Below are 19,270 nucleotides of genomic sequence, written 5' to 3'. Positions count from 1 at the left end.
TGTTAACGGCAGCGTGTTTGCAGTCACTACATGGTACAGCAGTACTATGCGTTTTGGTGTGGCACGATTTGAAAAAGTAGTGCTTTGCAGAGCAAACCCATTCACTTGAATGGATCACGGTCGATGGGCAGTAGTGCCCGCCAATGCATCAGGGGATAACTCCTGCCGCAGCCACGAGGCAAAGCTTCGTGGTTGCAGTATATACACCTCCAGCTGCTGCCTCTGCAGCTAAAGGAGGAGCACTTGGCAAAGTGGTAAACCCCTGTAGTTGAGCCACAGTTTTACCACCCCTACAACCACTACTGTGAATGAACCCTAATGCCGTGTACACACAATCAGACATTCCGACAACAAATGTTTGATAGGAGCTCATTGTCGGAAATTCCGACCGTGTGTAGGCTCCATCGGACATTTTTTGTCGGAATTTCCGACAACAAAAATTTGAGGCAGAAAGATTCTCACCGCACTGGTATAGATCCACACCAGGTGTAAACTTAGTTGTCTCCGAGGATAAAGAGCCCCAGGTGCTGGCTAATGCTGAGTCATTTTGAAAGTAGATAAGAAAGCACTATGAGAAAGCACATACTATGAGTAAGCACTTAGCATAAGTGTGAAACGCGTTAGCTGATTGCCTGTACTTTCTGCCACAGTGTTTTGTATGCTATATGCTCCTGAATTTACAATAAATGGTTTTTGAATTATATCTTTCTGGAGTGCGGCTGTCCGGATTTTCTCATCTACTTTCAACAAAAATTTGAGAGCTGGTTCCTCTATTTTCTGACAACAAAATCCGTTCTCGTAAATTTCGAGCGTGTGCAGACAATTCCGACGCACAAAATTCCACGCATGCTCTGAATCAAGTACAAGATGGAAGCGATTGGTCTGGTAAAACTAGCGTTCATAATGGAGATAGCACATTCGTCACGCTGCAAATTTTTAAATCTTTTAATGCAGCGCATTCTCTTCTTCTTTATATTGCTAGAATAATGAAGGTGTTTTGCTGCTGATATTCACACAGAGTTCTCACAAACTGATTTCTTTATTATTTCTCATGATCTCATGAATAATATTTGTTATTCTTTTCGTCAGATCTCTATAATAATGTTTAGAATTTATTTTTATAGTGATCTTTTTTCTTCATTTTTTTAAGAAGATTTCCATTTTTTTTTATGAAGATCTCCTGTTTTTTTTTTTTTTTTTAGTCATCTACTTTTTTATTTTTGTTTTTTTTATCAAGATCCCTTTTTTTTATATTTGTTTTTCTACTGATCGCCATAATATTTTTTTTCGTTTTGTGTGTCAAGTTACCACAACACAATTATTAACTTGTATTTTTTAATCTCAAGGAGGTTGTTTGGTGTTGGTATCCCTTGTTAATTTGACATTGTATTTTTGAAATGTACCTGCCTACTCACAAACCAAACTGTCCTTTTTGAAGTAAAACACATAGGCAAGTATTTTTGATAAAAAAATAGCCATTTTTTATGGGTCATAACCAAATAAAGAAGAAGGCAACGCTGGATAAACTGGTGAAATTTGCAAAGTCTTTGTACCCCAGGGCACACATCAACTATTTAACAGCCAAAATTGGTAGCATGAGGAGTCCATATAATAGTGAGCACAATCCGGTACAGGACTCCTCGAGAGATCAGGAACAGCAGCAGATGACATATATGTCCCCAGACTGTGGGCTTACAACAGCCTGCTTCTTTTGCCAGACCAGACTGAACCCAGGCCATCACTCTTGTCTTCCTTACACGCTTCCTTCCACACTTTCTTCCGGGCTGTGGCTCTGGTGTTGGAGTTGTGGCAGGAGGTGGAGGAGGAGGAGGAGGATGGTCCAACTCACACAGGTGGGTTTTGCTTGTGTGTTCGCCTCTCAAACCCTTATTTAGGGCCATATATATCACTTCCTCACAAATGAGGCATTGGCCCACCTCCATTTCCTGCATTTTGTTGGCAGCCATGCAGGCATAGGCCACCTCCTGGCTGCCACTTTCCCCTGCCACCACCTGGCTGCCACTTTCCACAGTCTCCTCCTGGCTAAGGCTTTCCTGTGTATAAAATAGGGACATAGTTTTAGTTTATTGTTCATCAATCACACACAATTTTGAGAAATATGTTGAATAATGCTATACCGGACTCAAGCTGGGCTCCTCCAGATCTTATTCTTGGGTGGAAGGCCCAGGTTGGACATCGGAAGCCTCAGCTGGGGTGGAAGGAAGAGTGGAAGGAATCGTGGAAGGAAGGGTTGAGAGTGATGGCTTGATTTCAGTCTGGTCTGACAGAAAACGCAGTCTGTCATAGTACCACAGCCTGGGGACATAAATGTCATCTGCTGCTGCTCCTGATCTCCTGGACCTTCTTGCGCTCCCTATTATAAGTGCTCCTCAGGCCACCAATTTTGCACTTCAAATAGGGGATGGTTGCCGTGGGGATCTGCAGCTTCACAAATTCCAGCAATTTATCCAGTGCTGCCTGCCTCTTTAGTCGATTTGTATAAAAGGGGTGTTTTGTCTGCCACAGACAGGGCAGCTCTCTGTACAAATCAATGAATTGGGGGAGGAAATCATGATCGTTGAACCGATCCATTTTATCTGCAAGACACAACACAAGACAAACCCTAATGTCAGGCTAAACTCTCATAATCTTATCCCAATATAGGCCTCAACCTCTAAGCCGTATAGGCCACTGATGCCCCAAGTTAAAATTGTACCTTCGTTCCGCTACTCCTTCCTCCACTCACAGATCGTACGTACGACGCACGCGTGTTGCGCTTTATATACACTACGCATGCGTGAAACTCCGCCCGCATGGACCTTACCCAAACACAAATGTGAGAAAGACCAAGATCATGACTAAAGTTGTGAAAAGTCTGCACAGGAATTTTGGGGTTTGACGATCCAAGGATCAATTGAGGAAATGCTGGTCAGACCTGAAATTGAGGAAGCACGATCAGTACAGAAGGATCAAGAGTTCTGCAAAAAAGTAAATAGTTGTTGTGTGTTCCTATTATTATTATTACTTGCATGCTGCTCCATGTGCTTTTCTTTACTTTTGTACAGTTTAAAATGACAACTTTCAGGTTTGTGGACACAGTAATCGTTTGTAGTAAACATTGTTCATTCGCCCACTAATATGATGTTTTTGGCAGATACAGGTTAAATACATTTGTTCAGGCCTATTTGTATGCAAAGAAGTTTATTACATTGTTGTCTAGTTGGGTTTGTAACTAGAATGAAATGCAAACTTGATTCAGTATAAGGAGAGGACACTCAGCAGCTGTTTACACATCTGGATGCAGGAGCACTAGTGTGGGACACCAGAACAAACTTTTTAGGGTGTCCCACACAGGTGCTCCAGTGGATACTAGAGGTGTCTCCATGTATGAAACTTGACCAAAAAAGGTAAGTATTCCAGCTTGAAGAAAGGGAAAAAAATCATGTCTTCAGCTTGGAACTCTGCCAAAACAGACAATTGTACACAACATTTCCAAGCAAAGTTTCCTATAACTATTTCTGCCCTCAAATATCTGTGTGCTAAGTATACCTTTTTTTTATTCACATAGGGGAGAAAAGACTCGGGACATCAGAGGACACCAGGGACCCCCCACCTCCTAAAGAAGGGGAAATCCCCACACCACAACCAGAGGATGAGGAGGAAGGAGAGGTTTATGAATTGGATGAAATAGTGACCACAACAGGTGAGTGTCTGAGACCACAGCTTCGGGTAATAGAATAGTATGCCTGCATATTTATAAGACATGGTGTGTTTTTTTTTTATTTTAGGTGACGTGGATGTTGTGGAAGAAGAAACACATTTCACAAGTGCAAGTGCACAAGTCCTAATCGGGGAGATCATGGTGTGCAATCGTGATTTACAGAAGATCAAGGAAGACATCAATGATGTTGAAAAAAGACTCAAAAACATCATTGATGTTTTAGGCAGAATCTAAAACACACCAAAATTTTACTAATTGTTTTTATTTTTCATAAATTTCTTTAAAATTTTGAAAGCCAAATCTTGAAGATGCACACAGTGTGTCAACATGTCCTATCTGCCATCACGGGATATCAATGTATGCGTTTTGTGGGTGCAACCCCTTCCTCGCAACTCAAGTAGCTGAGAGGAAGGGGTTGTACCCCCGAAACACGTCCATTGATCCCCCCATGATGGGAGCCAGCACATGTTGACCTTAGACATGGGATCAGGAGGGAGATCCCCATTTTGACTCTCAAATTGTGTGCATCTTCAAAATTTGGCTTTCACATCTGATGAAGGCAATATCAACACAGTTTGGACATCCTAATGTCTGATATTGCCTTCAATTTATCAAAGTTGAACTTTGTAAATTCCTGAGTTGTGTATTGTTTTATGTTTTTAAAAACATGCCTGTTTACCACAAAAAAGGATATTTCTAATGTCTAAAAAAAAAAAAAAAAAAGTAATTCTAAAAATATGTTGGTTTGTTCAAAAACCCTTTTCTAAACGCACATGTGAATGTGCACAGAGTAAAAAATTATCTACTCAACAATGTGTGGCTTCTTCTTTCAATGCTCAATAGCAGTTTTTGGAGTAGGTTGGTATTTACAGTGACAATGGGGGTTATTTACTAAAGGCAAATCCACTATGCACAAGTGCACTTTCAGTGCACTTTCAAGTGTACTTTTGCGGTGCACTTGTAGTGCAAAGTGGAGTTTCCTTTAGTAAATAACACCCACAGTGCTTTATAATTTGCAACAATCAGGCCATTTTGGTCACTCCAAAAAATGAATTCATGGTGCTGAAAATGATGAATATTTTTATCAGTAATGCATTACATATATTAACAACAAAAACAAGGTGTGTGTAGCAGACCCACAACATAATAGTTAGCTGAAGAAGAGATTGTCACCTCATGTATCAAAGAAATTACGTTTGCACTATTGAAGAAAATGGACAAAAAGAAAAGCCCATTGGTTAACCTAGGAGACAGCTAAAAGAAACACAAGCAGTAAATCAAAGGAAATATTTTTCAGTTTAAAATAAAAATTTATTTTCAAAATGTTTGTTAAACATTTTCTGGCATATCAATGGCCCTCCTACCCGCAAAGTACTCCATGTATTTTAGATGGACCTCGCGGGCGCTGTGGGGGGGCAAGCCAGGACAGCCAGCTTCAAGCGCCGTCAGAGTTTGGTCTTGAAATCTGGCCTCAGGCCTAACTGAGGCCCACATAGTTCATCAAAAATTTTCCTTAAAAAGTTGTGGAGAATGCAGCACGAAAGGATTATATGGTTAAGTTTATATTCCGCCATGTTGATTGGTGTAATGAATAGGCGGAACCGGCTGGCCATTATTCCGAAAGCATTCTCCACCACTCTTCTGGCTCTGGCCAGCCGGTAGTTAAAAACCCTCTGGTCCGGAGTGAGGGTCCTCATCGGAAACAGCCGCATCAGGTGATCACAGAGCCCAAACGCTTCATCAGCGACAAAGACGAACGGCAGACCAGCCACGTTGTCTCCTGGAGGTGGCAATCCCAAGCCACCACTCTGGAGCCGTCCGTAGAACTCAGTCTGGACGATGACTCCACCATCCGACATCCGGCCATTCTTCCCCACGTCCACATAGAGAAAATCATATGTCGCTGACACCACTGCCAACATCACAATACTATTAAACCCCTTATAGTTGTAATAGTATGACCCCGAGTTGGGGGGGTGGGACTATGTAGACGTGTTTCCCATCAATTGCCCCTCTGCAGTTGAGAAAGTCCCACCGCTGGGCAAATTGGGAAGCCACAGTCTGCCAGTGGCGTTGAAGGAAACTGTGGAGTGAAACAAGAAAAAAAAAAACTAGTAATTTTGCACATAAAATTGCAAGCAGATTAAATACAAACATTCTTGGCCAACATAAGTATAACATTTATTTGAAGGAGTATTTATAAAAAAAAAAAAACTAAGGTCCACTTTTCAGATTCCTCACCCCCTCTGATGGCCTATTGTAAAAATTTTAGGGGGGGGGGAGATGTTTTAGACAGGTAACCCTCTCCACTTCATTGAGAGCTGAATGCATAAATAAAGTGTATTACTTTGGCCAGCCCCTCCTTACTTACACTATTGGCAGCCCACTGGACAGGTAAGAAGTGTCATAATACTAAAATATAAATACGCAATTACCTATCAAGATAATAGGAGAACAAAACTTTAAACAGTACCATTTGAAAATATTCAGGCAGGCCCTTTCACTACATGCTTTGGTGAATTCATCCATAAATCTGACCACAAAAGAGGTAGGTATAGTGTGTATGGGTTTGGCAAAGTCAGCAGATAGAGGATCAATATCAGTTGACTTAGCGGTTGGGGGGGGGTTCCAAATGAGTTTGGGACCCAAAAAAAAAGCCTCTGGCACTCTGCCTAAATTTAAGCACACAAAAAACATTTGTACACATTTTAGGGGGTGTTTAGGGTAAAGCACTACAATGGAGCTGACAAAATACATTGTTAAGTGACTAGGCTAGGTGTGTATGGGCCCAGGATAGCATGCTGGGGAGGTTAGTGAAGGCAAATATGCATGAAGGACAAAAAAGGAAGTTTAAAAAATTCAAGCATTCATGAGGATAAAGGGGACATTCATAGTATATTACAATCATGGTAATTAGGGAATGATGAAAGAAATATAATACATTAGCAAACATTAAATACATATAATGTGATGTTAAAGGAGAAATTTTACCTAAATATAGTCCTTCTACAGGACGTGTATAATGGCAGAACAGGTCTCTGGAATAATGATCCCCAGAGCCTGGGGGGGAGATGCCTGTCGATAACTTGATGTCCTGCAGACTCCCTGTTGCCAAGTACCGCAACGTGGCGACTAGCCTCTGTTCGGGAGTGATGGCTTGCCGCATGCAGGTGTCCTGCTTCGTAATATAAGGGGACAGCAAAGCAAACAAACGGTGAAAAATGGGTTCCGTCATCCGGAGATAATTCCTGAAATCATCAGGATTATTCTCACGGATCTCCCGCAACAAAGGCATGTAAGAGAATTGGTCACGGTGGAGTAACCAATTCTTCGTCCATGAAATCCTCCCTGCCCTGTTAATGGACTGGGCTTGGGTAAAAGTAAGAACCTCAACACCAAGCCCCTGCACAGCACGAACTCTACGATGAGTACGTACCCGCAACATGGCTTCAAAACGGTCAGCTGGTCAGAACGAACTAACAGAACGCACTGAAAATCAGAAAGGCCTGAGAAGAGCGAGCTGAAAAACAGAAACGAGTGGACAAGAACGCACTGCAAATCAAATATGTAATAGAAAAATACGCACTGAAACCCAGATGCGAACTGACTACAAGCACTGAAAACCAGATACGAACCCACAAGCACAAACTGAAGAGCAGTAACGATCTGAAAAGCACGAGGCTGAAAAGCACGAATCGTCCCTCACCAAACTTCTACTAACACGAGATAAACACGAGATTAGCAGAAGGAGCCCAAAGGCTAGCACACTGGCTATTGAACTTCCTCTTTATAGTGCCGTCGTATGTGTTGTACGTCTGCGCGTTCTTGACGATTGGAATTTCTGACAACATTTGTGCGACCATGTGTATACAAAACAAGTTTGAGCCAACATCCGTTGGAAATAAATCCAGGATTTCGTTGTTGGAATGTCCGATCGTGTGTACGCGGCATAAGTGTTATGTTGCATATTTCTGACATTTGAGATAAGATTTCTCTCTGATGTTCATTTGTTCAAGCAATGCTGCACTGTATACAGCAACTAGGCTCAGCTTCTGTTTAATCATCCTTCTTTGAGCCACACCCACTGTTAGGCGCAACTTGACCATGACCATCATTTGCTATTATGTGCTACACGTACTGCAGGTCCTTCATAATCCTCTGTTTTAAGCTCTCTGTCTATTTTCAGTATATACAAAACCAGATGTACAGTGCCTTGAAAAAATATTCATACCGCTTAAAATAGTGAAACCAATTACCTTCAGAAGTCACCTAATTAGTAAATACCCCTCGTGTGTAATTTAATCTCAGTATAAATAAATCTGTTTTGTGAAGCCCTCAGAGGTTTGTTAGAGAATCTTAGTGTGCAAACAGTATCATGATGGCCAAGGAACACACCAGACAGGTCAGGGATAAAGTTGTGGAGAAGTTTAAAGCTAGGTTAGGTTATAAAAAAAAATCCCAAGTTTTGAAAATCTCACGGAGCACACTTAAATTCATCATCTGAAAATGGAAATAGTATGACACGACTGAAAACCTACCAAGACATGGCCATCCACCTAAACTGACAGGCTGGGCAAGGAGAGCATTAATCAGAGAATCTGTCCACAGGACAACTATTAGTTGTGCACTCTACAAATCTGGCCTTTATGAAAGAGTGGCAAGAAAAAAGCCATTGTTGAAAAAAAACATAAGAAGTCCCATTTGCAGTTTGCACAAAGCCATGTGGGGGACACAGCAAACATGTGGAAGAAGGTGCTCTGGTCGGATGTGACAAAAAATAAACTTTTTGGCCTAAAAGCAAAATGCTACATGTTGCAGAAAACTAACCCTGCACATCACCCTGAACACACCATCTTCAGCAGGGACAAGGAAGTTGGTCAGAGTTGATGGGAAGATGGATGGAGGCAAATACAGGGCAATCTTAGAAGAAAATCTGTTAGAGTTTGCAAAAGACTTGACACTGGGGCAGAGGTTCACCTTCCAGCAGGACAATGACCCTAAACATACAGCCAGCGCTACAATGGAATGGTTTAGATCAAATCATATTCACGTGTAATGCCCCGTACACACGGTCGGATTTTCCGACGGAAAATGTGTGATAGGACCTTGTTGTCGGAAATTCCGACCGTGTGTAGGCTCCATCACACATTTTCCATCGGATTTTCCGACACACAAAGTTTGAGAGCTTGCTATAAAATTTTCCGACAACAAAATCCGTTGTCGGAATTTCTGATCGTGTGTACACAAATCCGACGCACAAAGTGCCACGTATGCTCAAAATAAATAAAGAGATGAAAGCTATTGGCTACTGCCCCGTTTAGAGTCCCGACATACGTGTTTTACGTCACCGCGTTCAGAACGATCGGATTTTCCGACAACTTTGTGTGACCGTGTGTATGCAAGACAAGTTTGAGCCAACATCCGTCGGAAAAAATCCTAGGATTTTGTTGTCGGAATGTCCGATCAATGTCCGACCGTGTGTACGGGGCATTAGAGTGGCCCAGTCAAAGTCCAGACCTAAATCCAATTGAGAATCTGTGGCAAAACTTGAAACTTGCTGTTCACAGATGCTCTCTGTCCAATCTGACAGATTTTGAGGTATTTTGCAAAGAAGAATGGCCAAAAATATCACTCTCTAGATGTGCAAAGCCGGTAGAGACATACCCCAAAAGACTTGCAGCTGTAATTGCAGTGAAAGTTGGTTCCTACAAACTATTGACCCAAAGGGGCTGAATACAAATGCACGCCACACCTTTCAGATATTTATTTGTAAGACATTTTGAAAACCATTTATTTTCCTTCCACTTCACAATTATGTGCCACTTTGTGTTGGTCTAGCAAATACAATCCCAATAAAATACATTTACCTTTTTGGTTGTAAAATGACAAAACGTGGAAAATTTCAAGGGGTATGAATATTTTTTCAAGGCACTGTATTGGAAGTATTTTTAAAATGATTATGTTGAGGTTTATATGTATTCCTGAGACTCCAGTATGTGGGACAGCAATCACAGCATATTTTATAGGTACAAGGAAGCCCAGGTTTTGTTTAACCACTGCCCTTAAGCCACCCCCACTATCATGTTTGGCCACACCCACAGGTCACTATATCCCTAAAATGTCCCATATATTTAAAGTTAAAAAGTTGGGATATATGCACATGTCCTCCTCCTCCTTGATCCCCTGCCAGTGGTGGATGAAGCAGAGGGCAGCACTGATGTGATGACTTCACACCACTCTCTGCATAAATACACTGTACCTCAGAGGGCAAGGACATGACGTTTAATTTGAGTTGTATTATCTTATCTTGCAAAGCCTTTTTTAAATATCCAGGAAAAAGATGTCTTGTAGTGAGGAAAAGGTACTGCGGAGGAATAAAAGTGAGTATTGCAGCTACAACTGTTTTTTCAGACCACAGCCTGGGAAACAATTAAATTAGAGTAAATCTGATACAGTAAAAACTTGGACTGCGAGCATAATTCGTTCCAAAAACATGCTTGTAATCCAAAGCACTTGTATATCAAAGCGAATTTCCCCATAAGTTATAATGGAAACTCAAATGATTTGTTCCACAACCATTTATTTATAGGTCCTTCAGTTTATAGTCCATATAAAAATATTATAGCAATGTGATAGGTTGTGTAACCATAAATGTCCATCCACAAATGGAAGCCTCCGCAAGGGGATTAGAAGCAAAAATTCAGCTAGAGCTACAGAGTATAAAAGAGAAGTGTAGCAATATGTTGCTAAATGTTGTACCTTCATTAAATGTAACCATATTGCTACACTTAGTCTCTCTTCTCTTTTGTAGTCAGTTGTGACATGACGCTACTTGTATATCAAGACATCGCTTGTATATTAAGTCAAAATTTATTAAAAAATGTTGCTTGTCTTAAGAACGCTCTCAAACCAAGTCACTCTCAAACCAAGGTTTTACTGTACACTGAAACCTTCACCATAATAACCTATAACTTAAACCCCAAACCTAACATTACTGCTAACACTAAATATTATGCAAGCAGTTCTTACCTTTCCCTGCCCCTAGGTTGAAATTGGATAAAGAAGCAGCAGCACACTGATGAATTTATTCCTCTACTATCCACTTAACTAAGCATGTTCACAGTGTAAGCTAAAATAAATTTGTCAGAGCCTGGCTAGCTATTAGTGCTCCCCTAGTCTAATTTATTTCTCTTGCTGCCTAGAGTTCTGCTTGAAAATGAGCCCTAACCTTCCTCCCAGCTCAGAAATCACCAGCAGCTTTTGGGATTACAGTTATTGCAACAGCATAATTTCCACAAATCTTGTCCCCCAGTGCCACCAGAAATCATAAGCGGGCTCTGCCATTTTAACCTAACAATGTAATTTCAAAGAAGCATCCTGCCTTTCCTTCAGCCTAGGTCAGTGATGGCGAACCTTGGCACCCCAAATGTTTTGGAACTACATTTCCCATGATGCTCACCTACACTGCAGAATGCATGAGCATCATGAGAAATGTAGTTCCAAAACATCTGGGGTGCCAAGGTTCACCATCACTTGCCTAGGTGAACAGTTGTGCAACAGTGGGTGGGGCTTAGTATGCCTCATCTCCCTTGTGACAGCACTTCGGCTGGGCGAGTGGCACTGGGTACCAATAAAAGCATTGCAGGAGGCCAGGGGAACATACCTTATAACCATAAGTTTTGGTTTTGCATTGATGTTACTGCAGCAGAACAGGGTAGTGGGCATGAATGGAGGGCACCTGCTATACAGCAAAGACAGCATGGTGATTATTTTTCTTTGCCTGGCCAGGTAACATGTTTGCTTTAGCATATCCCAAATATGTAAATTACTGGAGTTGTTTGTTTTCATAAGGTAAAGGAAAATTAAGCGGAATGCTGCAATTATATTTTGTAAAATTATAATGCACTACTGCACATTGACAAGAAAATCTTAAAATTAAGCAGAAACTGCCGAGAAGAATTAGCTCTAAAATTTACAAGAGCATACTTCTTTATGATTTGTCATTTTCGCTTATATTTTTTCCATCTATATATTCTGTTTCCTTTGCTCAATATGTGTAGTTGTGTTCCGACTAAACTCGCTGCCTGGCGATCCCTCCAGTCTGGAATAAATGGAATTATGTGCAGTATAGAGCCCTAGTAGATGGCTTACTGTAAATGATACATAACATATGGAGTGCCATTAATGCTGTTTAGAGGTTTTCCTGGAAATTCTATGTATACACGTGGCAAGGGAGCAGCTATATAGGATCTGGGCAGTAATGAGCTCCCAGACCGCTAACATAATCCCAATTTTGTATAGTAGCCCTGGGCTCTTTCGTTGTATCCTTGCAGCTTTTAGAAAGTGATATTAGCTGGCTGATGTATAGCTCACATGGCCACTTTCGAATGTGAGCTGCTATTTGTGCCTGCAGGATTGTCTGAAAATGTCCATGAGGGCACCAACTGGGGTGAAGTGGTTGTTCTATATTTATAGAACAGAAGTAGCCATTGTTCACTATAAAAGGCATTGAACTCAGCAGCAAAAGACACTGTCAAGTCATAATGGCTGGTCCATCTATGTACTACTGGGCATCCTTCAAATTACCATGTTTACAAATAATAAAAGTGATCCATATTCATTGTTGACTAAGGGTGAATATATGTGAAATATATGTAAAAGGTAAAAGGGAAGAAAAAAAAATAAATCAAATCTATCTTTCCAAGAATAATCTTAAGAATGATTAGAAACAGCTGCTCCCTTTATTGGCCTGAGAGTAATGAAAAGGGGCTGGAAAGTATGCATCAAAAAGAAAATTACATTTCTTGATTTTGACATGCTACCAGGAGAAATTCAGTTTTTCTGTGTTTCAGTGATTGCATAAAAGAAGCTCAACATTTGTATATGTGTTTACTGTATAACATTTGCTGTTAGTTTGGATTAGCTTTAAAGTGGTTGTAAAGGCTGAAGGTTTTTTACCTTCATTTATTCCAACCCCCCCCCCCCCCAATACTTATCCGAGCCCGATGCAGCAATGTGCACGCACGAGAGCATCTGCTGTCTCAGGTCTCTGCTTCCTCATTGTCTGTCAATCAATGAGGCTGAGGAAGAAGCGGGGGGGCGGAGCTGAGTCCTGTTCTGTGTGTCCTATGGATGCTCGGGTGCGAGCACCCATGAGTGCCCCCCAGAGCAAACTGCTTGCTGCTCAAGGAGGAGGCGCAATTGGGGGACACGAGTAGAGGAGGATCGGTGCTGCTCTATGCAAAACTATTGCACAGAGCTGGTAAGTATAACGTGTTTGTTATTTTTTTTTTTTTAATCCTGCCTTCGATATCACTTTAATGCCTCATACACACGATCGGACATTCCTACAACAAAATCCATGGATTTTTTCTGACGGATGTTGGCTCAGACTTGTCTTGCATACACACGGTCACACAAATCTTGTTGAAAATTCCAAACGTAAAGAACGCGGTGACGTACAACGCGTAAAATCCTGCCTTCGATATCACTTTAATGCCCTGTACACACGATCAGACATTCCTACAACAAAATCCATGGATTTTTTTTCCGACGGATGTTGGCTCAAACTTGTCTTGTATACACACAGTCACACAAATCTTGTCAAAATTTCCAAACGTCAAGAACGCGGTGACATACAACACGTACGACGAGTCAAGAAAAATGAAGTTCAATAGCCAGTGCGGCTCTTCTGCCCGATTCCTAGCATGCGTGGAACTTTGTGCTTCGAAATTGTGTACACACGATCAGAATTTACGACAACGGATTTTGTTATCGGAAAATTTGAGATCCAGATCTCAAATTTTGTGTGACGGAAATTCCGATGGAAAATGTCCGATGGAGCCTACACACGGTCGGAATTTCCGACAACAAGCTCCCATCGAACATTTCCTTAGGAAAATCCGACTGTGTGTACGGAGCATAAGAGTGTACCATTTTACAACAAACCTATACTTGTCTCATTTGTAAGTGTGGCTACTTACTTGCTGTGTTGGAGATGCTGAATTGGGCTTTATGCACACAGCCATACAGGGATCAGTCAACATACAGAGCCTGCGTAATGGCATTCCATTACAGCCACCCATTGAGATGTACATATCAAACAACAGTTTCAATCTTAAATTCACAATCCAATCAGATACTTCAAGTATCCCCTTCCTTGATTTACATCTCTTTCTGAATAATGATGGATCGATACATAGTAATCTGTATAGGAAAGAAACAGCGGGCAATACAATCCTGCATTATTCTAGTGCTCATCCCCGTCCCCTGGTACGAAGCATACCATTCAGCCAATACTTAAGACTGCGCCGAAATTGTGCCAGGGAGGAGGAATTTTAATCGTGAAGCCAAAGCACTATATGAACGACTTATCAGGGGATATAGTAAGAAGGTCCTAAAAAGAGCCTATCAGAGAGCGAAAGCAAGTACACGGGAATCGTTAATCTTTAAAACAAAGATACGAGAGACCAAACCTACAACTAAACTTGTTACAACGTTTAGTGCACATCAGAATATTTTTCGGCAGTTGATTGAAAATAACTGGCACTTTTTATCGGAGGACCCGATTATATCTAGGTATGTGGCGAACAAACCTGAAATTACCTATAGGAGATCTCGCTCTATTAGGGACAGTCTTGTGCATAGTCACTTTCCACCTACTGCTTCCCCAACTGGAGCCACAGGTGGAAATGGGACTTTTAAATGTGGGAACTGTGACCAATGCCCATGGATTAGGGAGGGCACTGGTTGCCCCCTACCAAGAGGAGGGTATTATAAATCAAAAACCTATGCTGATTGCAGTACTATCGGGATGGTCTACCTTGCAATGTGCCTATGTAGCGCATTCTATATTGGAAAGACGAAACGCCCATTTGCGAAACGTATTCAGGATCATCTTTATTACCTGGATGCGGGTTTGCTATACACCCCAATATGTACACATGTTGGATTAAATCATAGCTATGACCCAACATATATATCATTCTTCACACTAGAAGTTATACCAGAATCAGAGAGAGGAGGGGATTTCGATAAGAGAATCCTTCAACAAGAAGCCAGGTGGATCTTTAACCAAAGAGCCACCTATCCACCAGGGTTAAATACTGCCCTGTCATTTAAATCCTTTCTATAACCTTCTAATGATATAGATAGGGTACTCATGATCCAAGTAACTAACTAGAATTTATTACTATCTCATATGGGAGTTATTTCCCTATCAGCTATGACCCCAACATTAATTACGATTATCTATAGGTCTTCCCCTCCCAGTCAGTAGCTTATATCAAGGTACAATTGATATAAACATAATACAGACACTCTTACACGAACCCCTGATGTTTTTGGAGATGTACCCACCAATGTCTTCTTCTTTGTGAATAATGTATATTCCCACATACTCATGTAAACTATATCAGTACCAAGGGTTGTCACTTATGTACCAAAACTGGATGTGGTTAATACTTCATGTTTGCATTATTTGCCCCCTCCCTCCCCCTTTTTTCACACAAACCCCCCCTCCTCTTCTCCCCTCCTCCTTGGTTTTGTTATGTTGTATATATGTAGCATAATCAATATATATCTGATATGTTTGCATATTGATTTAAAACTAAGAGTCAAGGTATAATTATTTTCTCTTTTTAAACAAACGTATTCAATTTTTGCAAATGCTTGTGCTGTATTGTTTGTGTGGCGGTGGGTGCTCAGGGCCTCTGTGATTCGGCTCCCTGGGACCAAGGTTTATTAGTGGTGCTGTTCGGGCGCCCCTGGGGGAGGGTAGGGACCTCTATTTCCCTCCCTCACTCCCTTCGCTCGCCTCGGCGTGCGTTGGTGAGCGCATACGCGGTGTTGGCCATTATCGGCCTCTTAGCGCATGCGCCATACAGGGGCTCCCACTCCGGAAGTGAAGTCAGGGGTCATCACGGACCCTTCACTTCCGGAGGGATCGCGCAGTCTTAAAGAGACGCTGACAGCATTCCCACTGTCACATTGCGGAGACAGAGAGCGCACAGCACAGCGGGCGGACGTACCTCCGCCGTGGAGTCGTGAGTTACCGGATATTTTACAGGTAATTGAGCTATATCTCTCTCTACTGAGCCATGCCACATAGTTTTAGTAATGAATATCCCATAGTGGACATGTTGTTCGGTGCAACCACCCGCCTTGTGAGGCATGGTGAAGCATATCACTAGTTGCCAGATGCTTAAAATATAAGAGATTATGTCACAGTAATATGTCCCCTTTACACTTTAGCTGCACATTTTAATATATTTTATGGTTTCATACTTAGCATAGGCTGCAATGTAATACTATTGGCGGCTCTCCCTCCCCTCCCCACCTCTGTCTCACATACTCCCAATCAGGACTGCATATATTTTTACTTTTCAGCTTTTGTGGATATAGTTTCTTTAAATAACCCATTATTGCCAATCCAATTAGTACAATACAATATAAACAAATGCATACATGTAGGTTTTGGATTAACCCGTATGTTATCCATTGTACTGATGTGCCACTTGTGGCCCGGGCCGGGCCACCTTTGGGTTATCTACATCACACTTTGGATTATCTATGACTGCTGCCAAAATACATGCATAGCTGTCTAAAGTAAATGTATTAGTACTTTATTGATCCATTTAGGTTTTCTTTAAAAGACGGTTACCTTTCAAACTTCAATTTTTAGAATAATGGCACAGAGAATATTTTCCTGATATTCTTTGTGGATCTGGCTTCCACAGGGCAATGATCTTGGTTGGCTGAATGTGATAACCAGGTCCTGACCACGAGCTTCCGCCATGCATAACTCCCGCAAGCATTTGTAATCTCTGATTGGGTGAGCACTCACAAGGTTTCAATTAAATATATATCAAACTTGTATTGAATAAGGCAAATCTCTAATGTGGTTTTATGTAATTCAGATGAATTTATAGATGCATGAACAAGCAGGAAACTGCGAAACATGTCGGCCCTCTGCATATTCAAGCATCTTGTGAAATACATCCAAGTATCACTTACCAACTATGTATTGTGTGGATTCTGTGATTTTATACTAATATTATATTTTTGTATCAATAAATTCTTTATTAATCTTTATCATTGTGTGCTCACCTTATTATACAGATACAATTGTCTCCCTCAAAAATCCCATTTCCATAGGGGCAGCATAGTCTTCCTCTGAAATTTATTTTTTCAGGCACCCATTGAGATGTATTAGAAGAAGTGGTTGCATGCAGTTGTGCGCTTGGTGTTGCGTAAAACACATATGCTCAGAATTCAGATTGTGTGCATTTGGAGCATAAGTCAGTATACACGTGGGTACCTTACATAAACCCTGGCACACAGCTGTGTACAGCCACCTCTTCTAATGAATTTCAAAGGACGACTATATGCAATGGCAGCAGGTCCCGGGAATGTCATTACGCAGGCTTATATGCTGTAAAGCACCTGTTTGGTTATGTGCATGATGCCTTACACATGTGCGGTGTATGAGAAGTAAATACATGGATGGAGGGATGGATTTACTAAAGGTAAATAGACTGTGCACGTTGCAAGTGCAGTTACTTCAGAGCTTAGTAAATGAGGGAAAGCTCTGCTGACTGCCATCATCCAATCGTGTGCAAGTAAAATTGCTGTTTTTTATTTTCCTTGCATGTGATTGGGTATTCTTTGCAATGTGAAGCATAGCCTCATTTGCTAAGCTCTGGAGCAACTGCATTTGCAGCGTGCATAGTCTATTCGCATTTAGTACGTCAACCCCAAATAGTCAGTGTTTCTTCTGTCTAAATTTGTCTAACTTAGGAACAAAAAAGGAAATTTTGCTAATGGAAAAAGATTGATATTACAAAGAGGAAAACCACTGCATTTCAAAGAAAAATACAAACACACACATACATACATACATATATATATTTTTATATTTATGGTCGTGGCCCTAAGACCGAGACAAATGTGGATCACATAAACACGGGACAAGACTCACAACATAAATAGACTTGAGGTGTGGCTTTTGGTCGTCTGGTAGGTATGGCAAGAAAAGGGGCCATACCCAAGATAAGTAATGCATGATTGTGGAAGAGAATTTGCTAAGAAGTGCTGTAAAAAGGGGAATGGGAGGGAGGGTATCGTGCACTGAAACTGACAAAGAATAAGGGGAAGTGGTCAGCTTAAATACCCTCTGGGCTCCTCCCATAAATTCAGGCCAGCACACTGGCCTTCTAACTTATGGTCGTGGCCCTAAGACCGAGACAATGTGGATCATATAAACACGCGACAAGACTCACAACATAAATAGACTTGAGGTGTGGCTTTTGGTCGTCTGGTAGGTATGGCAAGAAAAGGGGCCAAAAATAACCAGGTAGGGAAGTATCTTTATTGCCTCTAACCTCATTGAGTGAGCTTGGAGAAAGGACCATCTTGAGGGAATATATATCTGGTAAAGCAGGCAGACTTTCACCTGCCTAGCTTCTTGGTCACATGGTCTGGTACTCCGTGCTGAGATGTGGCTGAGGCTGCGCCGATCCAAAGGAATATCCAGAATACCGCCCGGAGTCTAGGCCTAAGTTGACCAGTAGGACCCAAACATGTTTAATAAACGGATTTCCACTCAGGTGGTTGACCTGAAAAGGCAGTAATGGGCTGGAGACTGGCTGGGTAGGTGAAAGAGCAGACGGTCAAAAGATCGTTGCTGGGCACCAGGCGTTGCTGGTTCGAAAGAAGTTTATATCCACTCCGGGTCCGGTTTGTTGCATTTTCCGTAAGATAAAGGACATAGTGGCTTGGATACCGGCCAGGTACAGCCTGATACAGGTATGAGGGAGAGCCAGCTGTGTGTGGCAATAAGATATAAAGGCTAGGACATGAGTGACGTCATCTACTGTGGTTCCGGGACAAGTGGCAAGGAACCTACGGTAGGTGTTCCAGGCCGTGGGATAAGCCTTTAGTGTGTTGCTAGACAGTGAGTGGTTGATGAGCTGGGTTGCATTGGCAAGGTGTGGCTTCAATCCATTGTTAGTTGAGACCAAGGTGGGATAGGAGTGGATGATGGGTCGGCTCCGGGTTCCTGCTGGAAGAATGAGACAAAATTGGAGCGGGACAGTGCATCGGCTACGGTATTGCACTTGCCAGCGATATGCTTACAGTAACTGTTAAATTTGGTGATGTAGTGACAATTGCAGCAGACTGCGCAGGAAGGACATGACGGGGAGCGACTTGGATCTACCCTTATTAATGATGTCAGCTGTAACCTTGTTGTCTGTGGTGAAGAGCTCTGTCTGATCTGTCCACGTGTGGCCCCAGACTTGGGCTGCTGCCATGATGGGGTACAGCTCGAACAATGACGAAGATCGAGGGAAACCAGGAATCAGGCAGATTTCCGGGGGCCAAGGTCTGGCAAACCAGTGATGGCCAAAAATTGCAGCAAAGCCAGTGGAGGCTGCAGCATCTGTGACTACCTGGGGCGACTGAGCTGATACTCAGTCTGCTATTGCTGCTGGGTCTAGTCTGAGGACTTGGTCGGGTCCTGCACTCGGGCAAGAAAGACTAAGAGCCTTG

This window comes from Aquarana catesbeiana, linkage group LG09 (genome assembly GCF_042186555.1).
Source record: "Aquarana catesbeiana isolate 2022-GZ linkage group LG09, ASM4218655v1, whole genome shotgun sequence".
NCBI lineage: Eukaryota > Metazoa > Chordata > Amphibia > Anura > Ranidae > Aquarana > Aquarana catesbeiana.
This window is presented reverse-complemented; position numbering follows the sequence as displayed.